The sequence below is a fragment of the Rhea pennata genome, chromosome 2, assembly GCF_028389875.1.
Source record: "Rhea pennata isolate bPtePen1 chromosome 2, bPtePen1.pri, whole genome shotgun sequence".
NCBI classification, from domain to species: Eukaryota; Metazoa; Chordata; class Aves; order Rheiformes; family Rheidae; genus Rhea; species Rhea pennata.
Window position 1 is genome coordinate 55,280,992 of NC_084664.1, and position 12,630 is coordinate 55,293,621.

Consider the following 12,630-nt stretch of genomic DNA (forward strand, 5'->3'; position numbering starts at 1 on the left):
AAGCCCTTAAAACCAACAGCTCTTTCCTCTGACACTCCCAGATCAAACATACAAGCTTTCTACACTTCCTATTACACATATTACCATCAAGTGGCTAACTGACCTCATTTCCAGTCTTAATGATTTAATTTTCATAACCTCATTAGATCTGTATGTTCATTTGGGAATACTTGCAGTGAGCAAGCTATACTGGGCACTAAAATGTTGATAAATACGTCAGGAATGATCCGAGTTACTAAAGATCACTTAAAGGAGCTATGCAAAATTTTTAAGTGATATTAATAAAATAACAGTGAAGCTGGTGGAGAGATGCAGTTTAGTCTAGGTTCTCCTACATTAATCACTAATCACAACCTACCACAAGTTGCTTAGTAGGCAGAGGCAGAGTATGCTTGAAACTAGTCTGCTAGTGACATCACTACATTTAAAAATAAAAACAAACATGAAACTCAAAGGAAATTAGAATCTCAGAACGGATTTGTAAATAATTCATCTGCTTCACATTTTATTTTCACCTCAAGAACTTATTCCTTCCCTGTGTCACCTCTCCTTCAAAAAGATGAGCTAATCAGGTATAAAAGCACATGGCAGTCTCATGTATGTATCTGTCTTTCTAAGTACTATTTTTCTCTGCAGTCTTCCTCACCGAACAGTATTCTTTCATGATTTCAAATCAATAAATGGTTTATTTAGAGTAATACCTTGCACTATACATAATCTTCTCCTTTATATACTTGTGTTTTCACTTGCAACCAAGTACTAAGCTGATCATGCATAAGATGTACATAAATGTCCACTAAGCAGGTTCTCCTCCTCCTTCATTTTTCAGTTTGGCTACAGTAGATAATGTTTAAGTGCATCAGTGCTGACATTTATCTTATTAAAGCCCTGAGAACCAAATCAGTGCTACTGCATTATTATCAATCTTTACATTTTTTCCTTCTGGTTGAACAGAAAATAATTGATGACAGAAAGCCTGGTTATGTAGAATTTAGTCATTAGTAAAAGAAACATTGCAGTGAGTCATGAATAAAGAATTAAAGAAAAACAGAACCTTTGTTTTAAAAAAGGCTATAGGTGAATTTTCTTTAAAAATCATACAAACTCCTCTTTTCAGTTATGACTTATTCTTCACTCTAAAACACAATTTCTGAAAACAAAAGTAGATATGTACACACTAAACCTAACCAGCTACACTAAACCTAACCAGCTTGAAATCCAAAGAAGTAGTATGGTTTCAAGAATGTAAAGGATGTCAAAAGATGATAAAATTATAGTGTAAAAGCAGAACACAAAGAGAATCAAGGAGAGAGAAAAGCAAAACGTAATATACACACAGTTTTAAAAAAAGAAAGAGAGGGAGAATAAATTTTTTCCCTATAAAAAAGATTCTGTCACTCTGTGGTAACATTTTAAGCAACATTTGAAATAAAGCTTCTTCTGTGACAGTGCTTCAGAAAGAGGAAGTATGGGCAATACATGGGTTTAACTAGCTGCAGTATTTTATTAATTAATTTTTATAGTTATTTTTGAAATTACTGTGCTCTTATCTGAAAAATAAGTATATCGGTTTCCTAGCATACAGAGAAAAACAATTATTATGACTTTCTGTAAGTCTTACTATTAAGACAGATAACGTACACAGGACAGAAGATATACTTTTGACCTCAAGTGTCTTTCTTTTAAAAGATAATTTTAACTTTCACAGAATTACAGAATAGATGAGGCTGGAAGGGCCCCGCTGAGATAATTTGGTGCAATCCTTCTGCTCAAGCAGGGTCAGATGGAGCAGGCTGCTTAGGACCATTTCTAGTCAGATTTTGTATATCTCCAAGGCCAGAGACACCACAAGCTCTCTGTGCAGCCTCTTCCATGTTCACTCACCCTCACAGGAAAGAAATGTTTTCTTCTGTTCAGGCAGACCTTTCTCTGCTTCAGTTTGTGCCCACTGTCTCTTTTTCTACCACTGGGCATCAGTGAGAAGAGTTCTGACCCCGTGCTCTTGACACTCTCCCATCAGATATTTATACATATTGACAAGAGCCTCCCTCAGTCTTCTCTTCTCCAGGCTGAACAGTCCCAGATCTCTCAGCCTCTCCTCATACGAGGTGCCCTCTCCTGGACTTGATCCAGCAGGTCTATGTACGATATGTATGATATGATTGGCCTTCTTTTCCCCAAGGCCACACTGCTGGCTCACGTTCAACCTGTCGTCCACTAGGACCCCCCGGTCTTTCTCTGCAGAGTTGCTCTCCAGCTTGTTGGTCTCCAAGTTGTACTGGTGCATAGACTTATTCCTGCACAGGAGTGGGACTTTGTCCTTCCCTTTGTTGAATTTCATGAGATCCCCCTCTCCCCACTTCTCCAGCCTGTCGAGGTTCCTCTGAATGGCAGCACAACCATCTGCTCTGTCAGTCACTTCTCCCAGTTTGGTGTTACCAGCGATTTTCCTCAGGGTTCACTCACTCATCATCCACGTCATTAATAAAGGTGTTGAACAGTATTGGTCCCAGTATCAACCCCTGGGGGATACCACTAGCTGCTGGCCTCCAGCTGGACCATGCTGCTGGTCACAGCCTTCTGAGCCCAGCAGTTCAGGCAGTTTTCAGTCCACCTCACTGATCACTGATCTAGTCTGTACTTTGCCAGCTTGTCTATGAGGATGTTATGGGAGATGGTGTCAAAAGCCTTACTAAAGTCAAGGCAAACAGCATCCACTGTTCTCACCTCATCCATCAAGCCAATCTTCTCATCATAGAAGGCTGCCTGGTTGATTAGGTGTGATTTCGCCTTCATAAAGCCATGCTGACTACTCCCAATAACCTTCCAGTCCTTCATGTATCTGGAAATGGTAGCCAGGATTAGTTGCTCCCTCACCTCCTCAGGGATGGAGGTGAGGCTGACTGGCCTGTAGTTCTCTGAATCCTCTTTCTTGCCCTTCTTGAAGATAGGGGGTGACATTTGCTTTCTTCCAGTCCTCAGGCACCTCTCCTGATCACCAAGAACTTTCAAAGATAGTGTAGAGTGTCCTCACAATGACATTAGCCAGCACCCTCAGCCATTCCAGGTGCATCCTGTCAGGTCCTTTCTTGGTTCCTATCTTGCTATAGAAGGGAGCAATTTCCATGATGTATCGAAATACCACTACATTACCATGTATGACCTGCAAGTTTATGCAAAATTCCATTGCAAGTTCCTAGAACTTCCTGTGAGGAAGCAGTGTTTGATACTCTCTTTCAATGCAACTAATGCCATCTGCTGGTTCATAGCTTCCAGTACAAGGTTCCATACTGTACTCAGTACTGTGCAGTATGTTCAGAAAATCCCACTCAAGTCAGTAACAGATTCTGCAGTTAAGGTTAAAACAAAATTGAAGCTCCAAAGAAACATTCTGTAAATTTAAAAATGCTGGTAATAGACAGCTTGTCAATAAAGATCTACACCACAGAGCAGTGACAAATTGCAAGCAGATTAGTTTTATCTATCTGGTAAACAAGTAAAAGTTCCCAGGTCCCAAACAGGTCCCAGACTACCATTCTAACCAGTTGTTTAATGCTATGTTAAATGTGTTAGTTCAAAATTCCTACTATTGTATGAAAATACCAGTATGATAAAAGAAAGTATCACAGAACACAGAAATCCAAGAGAAAGTTCCATTAAGGATGTTATTCCAAAGAGTACATTGATTACACACCAAGTAACAAAGGTTTTTAACAAGATGCTTGAAGTGTAAGATGGAGCAGAAGAATCTACCTAGATGGTATAAACTAAAAAAAAAAAAAAAACTATCTTGTTTCCCTTTTCCAGTTTGTTCTTATCTTAATGACAAAACATCTCTAAATAAGGAATCTGAGTGACCGCAGGAAGGTAGAAGCGTTGATAACTGCTCTGCTGCTCAGCTGATGATCTGATACCACATCTGTCACTTCAGAACAGTATGAGAAAGTAAGTAAGTGTGAAGTTTTAGAACCAACTTGCTACTGTTCAGTCAGCTGTCACCATTTCCTCACTCCATTCCTCCACCATTTATATTTCTCTTCAGAATCCGATTCTGAGGTACTGCCACAATTTACAAGCAGCTCAGGATAGATTGTATCCATGTTTTAAAACTTCCGAAATGATTCATAACCACAAGAGTTCAATATTAACCACATCATGTCACTGCCTGATCTTACTGTTTCCTATTATTTAAATAATAAAACAGAGTACAAATATTATTCAGGATGAGCTAGGGCAGCAAAGACTGAAATATTTCCTTTTCTCTTGTGGTTTTAAATATATTGTACTTCTGTTTAGAAATTCTCAGCACTCAGACTGAATAAACAGTAGAAATGTTCACAATCTTCCTCCCTGTGGAAGAACTTGCAATGCCAGAGTGCTCAATGCTGGGAAGGATGCACCAGGCCATAAGTCACCCTTTTAATAGGACAGCAGTGGAAACCTTCACAGGTGACTTGCTGTTTCTGTCAAGTGTTGAGATGTTGATGGGAATCCTACATTAATTAATTTTCACATAGTTGGCAGCAGTGATGTCTGAGCCACCACTGCAGGTCAGGCAGTAGTCAGCAACTTCAGGTGCCCAATCAGAACATAGTTTCTGAGATTATGGTATTCAGAACTAAGGGTACATATTTAGGGCTAAGTTGTCTCTATCTTAAACCGGAGAGGCTTTTCAATATAATACAGTATTTAACAGCACACCATTTCATGTTTCACATACCATCAGGCAAGCTTTTCCACTCATACAGTGGAATTTTTGGAGTGCACCACTTTATTGTTAAATCTGAGAGTTTTATGCAAGGACATGTACACAGTATGAATGTAAAGATGAAGCCTTGCAGCATGACCACAGGATGATCATACAGAATTAAGATAAAAAATCACCAGTTGAAAACACCTAGATGCAGAAATGTCTGAATTCAGTCAAGTACTAGTCAACATAAACCATACTGGGTAAAGTACTATATAGCACAGTAATAGATGTATGCTGTACTCCATTACAGCGGAGAACTAATGCCAAGAGTTGCAAAAGCACCATGTAGCAGCCTTCAGACTGCCTTCAGATAGCGAGTAAAATCTCAGATTGACTCAAAACTATTTTTAGGAGCTCAAGAAGGTCTGGTTATATATCAGAGACAGAAACTGTTATTCAAAAGGTGAGACTATACTATAAAAATATCACGCAACAATTCTCTAGGTGCAAATCTTTCTTGCTGAGGTTGACATAACCCTTTCATTAGCACATCATCTGCTTAATCAATTTGATGCTTGTGTAACACTTTTGAGATTTCTATATTACACTTCAGCAGTGAGGAAAAAAGGTGTTCCCCAGGCATGCCTGAACTGGCAAGAAGGGCTGTGTGATGAAAGGATGAAGGGGGTTTTAACGGTGATAAATCTGAACTTTGTGATGAGCTTGCTATTACACTAACAAGAGTCCTCCCCATAAAGCTGTCTTCAAAGGACACCTTTACACATTTATGGCAGACCTACAATTCACATATTACATAGCTGATCTGTTGCACAGAACTCCAGGTACCTCTAACAGTTCTGGCAGCTGTTGTGGCAGTGGATAATCAAAACATATCTACCTTTCTTGTAAGATCTCACAGACTCATTTACTTGATTTAACTACTTTGTTGAAAATGACATTGATGAAAATGAAAAGTTATCCAAAAATGATTGATGGATTCAATTCAGGTGAAACTTGCAAGTGGCACTAAATATAATTCATCTAATAGCACTTTAAATTATTCTATTTCATTTATATAGTAGACTGTTCAAGGAAATTCTGATATACAATATGCACATATTGCTTGAAACTTGAATATGTTTTCCAGAATGCTTGTTCTTCAGAGTATATGCATATTGACCCGACATTATGAAATCTCAAATGATTTCTGTTCAAGATTTGTTGGCATCCATTTATCTTGTCTGTATGCAAGCAGCAACATTGTAGTGGCTATTTTTCATAGAATCACAGAATCACAGTATAGCTGACATTGGAAGGGACCTTTAAAGATTATCTCATTCAATCCTCCTGTCCAAGCAGGGTCAGCCAGATCACATTGCCCAGGACCCTATCCAGCTGGTCTTTGAATATTTCCAAGGACTGAGACTCCACAACTTTTATGGGTAACCTGATCCAGTGCTCTGTCACCCTCACAGTTAAAAAAGTTTTTATGTTCAGATAGAAGTCCCTGTGCTTCAGTTTGTGCCCACTGCCTCTTGTCCTATCACTGGGCACCAGTGAGAAGAGTCTGGCTCCATTCTCTTGACATCCTCCCATCAAATATTTATACATATTGACAAGAGCCTCCCCTCTGTCTTCTCTTCTCCAGGTTGAACAATCCCATCTCTCTCAGCCTCTCTTCATATGAGAGATGCTCCAGTCCCTTAATCACCTTTGTGGCCCTTCGCTGGACTTGCTCAAGTTGCTCTGTATCTCTCTTGTACTGGGGAACCTAGACTGAGCATTTCAAAAGTGGCCTCATCAGTGCTGAGTAAAGGGGTCTCCTCGCTCACCCTGCTGGCAATGCTCTTCTTAATGCAGCCCAGGATACCATTGGCCTTCTGTGCCAGAAGGTAGTTTCTACAGGATGCACTCCATTTACACCCCTTGCATCAACTTAAAAATGGAATTGAACAAAGTTTTGTGATTTCTTTAAAACAAAAAAAAATCTTCTATGTCAATAGCTTATATTTACTTTGAGATCTGTGGATTCATCTAGTGTTGAACAGACCTGCTTATAGGAACATTAAGCATCAGTTGTCTAAGAAGACTTGGTCCTGAATATTATTCATGCTAAACATTTATCATTTATGCAAGAGCAAGATATGTATTAGTAAGATATTTGGGGGGCAGTACCCTATACTTTCATAACTTCGGCTCATGAAAGAAAGCTAAATTGGCTTTCTTGTTTTGCAGTGAGAATGTTATTTCAAATAAATCAGTGAGTGCTTATCAAGCTCTTAATTTGGTTTCTCTTCCTTCTCCCTCTTCTAAATTCCTTGAAATTGCCTTTTATATTTATATAATACTTACATATACTTACATATACTTATATACACCTCTAGAGTCAGAAACAACTGGCCGACAGGAAAGCACTGAAAAAATAGTTACCTGAGCACCCTGCTTCCAGATTAAACTGAGTAAAGACTGCTTTCCCAATTACCAAACCAGGAATTCAATTCTAGATATTTTTAAAGGAGAACACATCATCCACAGTAAAGTTATGAAAATAAAAGTGAACAGCAGGTTTACCTTGGGAATGTCTCAAAAGACTTTTTAACAATGGTATCCTGGGCTGCATTAGGAAGAGCATTGCCAGCAGGGTGAGTGAGGAGACCCCTTTTTAACAAAGCAAGAATTGGCTGTATACCAAGTTTTCCAAAATTTCCTGCTCAGTGTGTCAGTTTTTACATTAATTTTTGCATTTTCAAACTCCATAAAATATTGCCATTTGGAAAAAAAATCCAAAATGAGACTTCTGTTTTAAAAAGTAAAAAAATTAATGAAACAAATGTATACTTTTATGTGATTTTGGAAAATAAATACTTAAGCCAAGATATGTAGTAAATTACACACTAAAAATACAATGGAACCTTGAGTGTCTTCAGTTTATAAAGCACGTACTTTTAAAAAAGTCATCATAACAGACAAACCATGAATAACAAATTGTCCCAATCAATTTAAGATGATGAAAAGCAGACCTCAAGAAAAAAAAGAGTAGTCTGTCCTCTGCACACTCATTCTTTTGTGGTTGAGAAAAGGTATAAATTATGTGCTTTGGATTTTTTTGAACAGCCACATGAATCATCAGATTCTTTTTCAAGACATTTCGTCAATGCTGTAAACTTCCACTGGACCTGAAGGAAGTTAGTTTGTAAAAGCAAGCACGAACGTATCAGTAAATCTAGAGAAGATACACACTGATTCCAACTGTCAGATTTTTACAAAATACTGCAAAAAAAAACACCCAAAGCCCTTATCTTTGGCACAGAACATTAGACAATTAACAAGTGCTATTTCATGTCAAATAGCTAATTAATAATTAATGGCTACAAAACCAATTAACAATTGTTTAGAAAGAATTTCAGTTCCCACGACATGCTGAGGAAGTCAAAAGTCCAATACACTGCTTCAAATTTGCAGAGAAATGGTGTTTTCTGCTGTGCGGGCCGTTTAAGTAAGTTGTTTTGCTGCAGTTGTTAAGGTCTCTGTTGAATGACAGTGCTATTAAAATATGTTTCTTGCACACTGGTGAATCAGACAGTGAGTGACTGATCAGGAGGTACCTCCCGTTTCTGATGATGGAAGAAAGTGAAAAACTGAATTCCTCCAAGTACTGTATTTACTTTGTGCATTCTGTCATACCTGTCTTTCAGAAACTAAGCTTCTTCCCTGAAAAGGATTCAAGGAGTAACACAGAACCTTTTGAGATCATGTCAAAATCAACCGACTGAAAAAAAAAAAGATGCAATTCATGAATTCCTGGTTACTAATTGAACACAAGACACACAATCTTTTTTTAAAAAAGATACAAAGAATTCTAGACAAACAACAGTGTTCAGGGAATGATCTACATGTTTAAATTCAGCTGCTTAACAAACTTCCCAACCTTTTGAAATTGAGTGTGCTCCTTTTTTTTCCCCCTCACACTTAGCTCATACTTTTTTTCCTGCTTACGCTTAAAGCAGTCTTTTTTCCCTCTCTCAAGGCTGTACTTCTTGATCATTAACTGATAATCAATTAATTATAGTTCTGGGGCCTCTGTTTTCAACCTCTGTCAATATTTTCAAGGCCTTTGCTCTTATTCCAAGCTCAAACTGTACATCATAACAAAGGACATTTGATACCCAACTCTGGTTCACACTGCAAATTTTCATAACACTTTGGTGTTATGAACACTTTGTTTGATAACAAGCCTAACAGACTGGAATGAAGCCTTGTGCATTTAGCATAAGGCAGATTAACACCTGTTTCTTGTGATAGTAGTACTATTTTTTACTGGACCATTGGGTACAAAAATGCTTACAAGTTGTTACAAATTATACTACATTAGTGTGCTTATATTTGTGTTCAAAATAAGATATTAATTAAATTCTGCTTACTATGCTTCTAGTTTTATGGGTGCAACAGGCCACTGTTTTGGAAGATTTTTTACATGTAGCTCTCGCCTACATGTAGAATTTTATCTGCCCCTTTTTTAACCTGTGAACTCTTCTTCAGTGCTGCACATGAGAAATGGGCATTCACTAAGCAACCACTCCTTTCTCTGCAAATGAACTCTGGCTGTATTCCCTACATTGCTACAATGCCTTCTAGTAATGCCTTTTTGTTTGTCATCAAGCACATGGCCTGGGGTAGCTGCCAGAGTATGGCAAAGATCTGGAAGCCTCACATGCAAAGGAAGAAGGGACATGCTATGAAAGTTACTGCCTCTGGGGTAGTCATGGGTCTGGAGTAAATAAGGAGATGAAATTATTAGAAAATTGCAAGTGGTGAGGGAAAAAGTCTGTTGCAATGTTTATTTTACTCAAGGGTGTCAAATAAATCCAAACTTTAGGCTTGTCACCATTGCTTGTTGCATCCAGGAGAGTGGCAGAGGGAAAGACTGTCTCTAAACCTTTGCAGGATTCAGTCTCCCTCTTGCCCATGAGGAAAATTAAGGTTGAAGCCCCAATTTTCCCTTACCAGAGGAAGCCTTTGGGCCATATTCTGTTGCTGAGCTGGATGGTCTGAGCTGGAGGGATGTCAGCACATGGGAGAATGTCCCCTCACCTGGGTTGCTCTTGTGGATTAGCACAATACTGCTGTAAAAGAGTGGCCTTAAGCCCGTAATGGGGCTGGAGACTGCATAATTGGACCCCCACTCCCAGTCCAGGCCATAGGGGCTTGAAAAAAGCCTCAGACGTGAAGATTTTTTGCAGATCAGCACACTGCATCTACGTATGCTAAGCTACACTGGACTGACAGTTTCAATCCTGTGCCCTCATGAATGCCACCTTGATCATCTTCAGTGTGTGCTGAGAAAGCAAATTATGGCACCCAGAACCCCGATTCCTATGGTCCCTATGGTTGCCAGAGCTGCATTCCGCTCTCACTCTTAGTTCACATCTCCTTGGCTAGGAGAAAGATAATCACACAAGCCCACATTGTGGGAAAAGGACTGCTTCACAAACCCCAGGTCTGGATGCTTTATGGCATGTATGGCCAGCAGAACCTAGAACATGGAATGAGGCCTACCAAGACGCTGCCAGAACACCAAACACCAGGTCAAAGTGAGCATGGCCACATCCACAGTAGTAAGGGTGGTCTCTAGTACTCCTAACTTTCAAATCATGCCCAGGAGTTACTTAGGGAAAGTGCTGGTTGAAGGGGGTAACATATGTTCCTGAGATGATTCACAGAATTTACTGACGATTCTAAGAGTTCACTGATTTACTAGGTGAGCCCAATGCTAGGCAATGCCTCTGCACATGGTTGTACTGACTAGTATAAATGCAACCAAAATGTGACATTACAGAATTGATGCTGATCAGACATTTCAAGGAAAACAAGCCCTTTGCTTGGGCCACCTCTCTGTGTGTTTTTACTCCGCACTACTGTAATTTGTTCCTATGACTGGGTCTTACTGCCAGTATTCCTTCACATATACAGCAAAAACTTAAATTAGTATGAAACATTTCAGTTTAGCCACAAGGCATAGTCACTGGGAAACCTTCAACAAAGAGAAACTTCCGTAATTCAAAATCTTCTTTTGGCAGTTTTTAAGGTCAAATATTCTCTTTTGAGTAACCTTCTGAGATTAAGATGTGTTGAACTTGTTAGATCAATGCCACCACTCCTGTGTGATGTGGCTCAAACAAGATAAAACTGAAAACGAATTATGTGATAGGATACTCAGCCTGGAGCTGAAGCTGAATGTCATTACTATTTTGGGATATAAAATACCAAGTTTAAATATAAACATGGAAACTATAAATGAGTTTGATAGAGAAAAAAATGTTTTGCATCTAGAAAATGTTACTTAAATACTAGGTATATGATTCCTCTATTATGCTGTACGCACCACCTGACTTGCATTAAAAAGAAAAGCTATCATAATTTTTACCTAAGAGACAAATACACTTCTGCCATCTGTAACTAAAGTACCCATCTGCTCCTTTGTGTATTTCAGATGCTGAAAATAAGGGCATAGTGGCAGAAATGGAATTAGCAGAAGACTTATGGAAAATCATTGAATTTGAAGTGTTAAGCTTGAGTTAATGGAAACTTTAAAAAGCAGTTATGAGATGTATTAACTGAATAGTTCGAAATTATAATTGAGAAGACTGAAAAAAATTTAGGTGAAAAAGGTATGTCTGTTTAGAGCACAGATCAGATTTTAAAACTCATTTTATACTTTCATGTACTAAAAGCTGAAGGAAAAAAATAGATTTGTTGTTGCTTGTATGAAAAGAATAGGTATGTTCTATTTAACATGTTTTTATAAACATGTTGTTATAAAATACTGTATTTAAACACACACATCCAGAATAACACTACTACATCAGTTTACAGAGAAAAAAGGTGAAACCACTATGTCGTCTTGGGAATACCTGGAAGATCATTTACTTATTTTTAACAGGATTACTATCTTTATAGCCTGTTTCATTATTCACATAAAGGTAAAACTTCTCTCATATAAGAATCAAACAGCTACCTGCAGCATAATACAGATTTTGTATATGTAGTGATAATACAAAAAATGTATCAGATCAGCAAAGCTCCAGCTCTTCAACACCACTGTGACAGCCTTCTAGAATGCCTATGCAGGAGAGGGAATAATTCACAGGATATTTTCAGCACAACTCTCCCAGAAAGATTTGATAAGCATATCATTGCATTATTGTCAGCAGATCAATAAATGGACTCTAGAACTAAAAAGTGTTGAAAGAAAAGGTTAAACATTCAGTTTGGTTTCAGACTGATATACATCAGTTTTGATCTTGAAGTCTATTGAATTTGAAATTTGATCAGTGATGATAACTCAAGAAGACTTGGTAACAACAGCTGACTTAGTTGAAAAAAAAAAAGAAAGCAAATGAAAAACCAGAGCTGGCAATAGAAACTAAAAGATTTAAAACAAAAAATTCAGGAAGCAATTCAAATAAGCACTCCGCAATCTGTCTGAAATATCATGACTCGCCAGTTCTCCAGTGTATATACAGCTATTCTATTTCACCATTGGGCCATCTTCCACCAGGGAATATCTTTTTTTTTTTTTAAAAAAAAATGTTAGGACATGGTACCATCTGTACTAAGAATACCATATGGAATGGCAGAGCTGTTAGTAATCTTTAAACAAGGAATTACTCCATACATTTCTATGTACCACGCTTGCAGAGGATGTGTATGTGCTTTCTATCTACCTCTGTGCTCAAGACCAGTACTGGGGAATTACATTTGCTACCCCTCAAACCTCCGCAGTAAGTCCCTGAGCCTGGGAGGCTAATTTCCACTTGGGCTGTGTGTAATAGAGATCCTTGCAATCAGGAGCATCTCATAACACACATGATGCATATGTACATGCTGTGTGCCGAGGTGACTTCAGCAACGCTCTAGTTTTTTTGAAGCCACTGTGA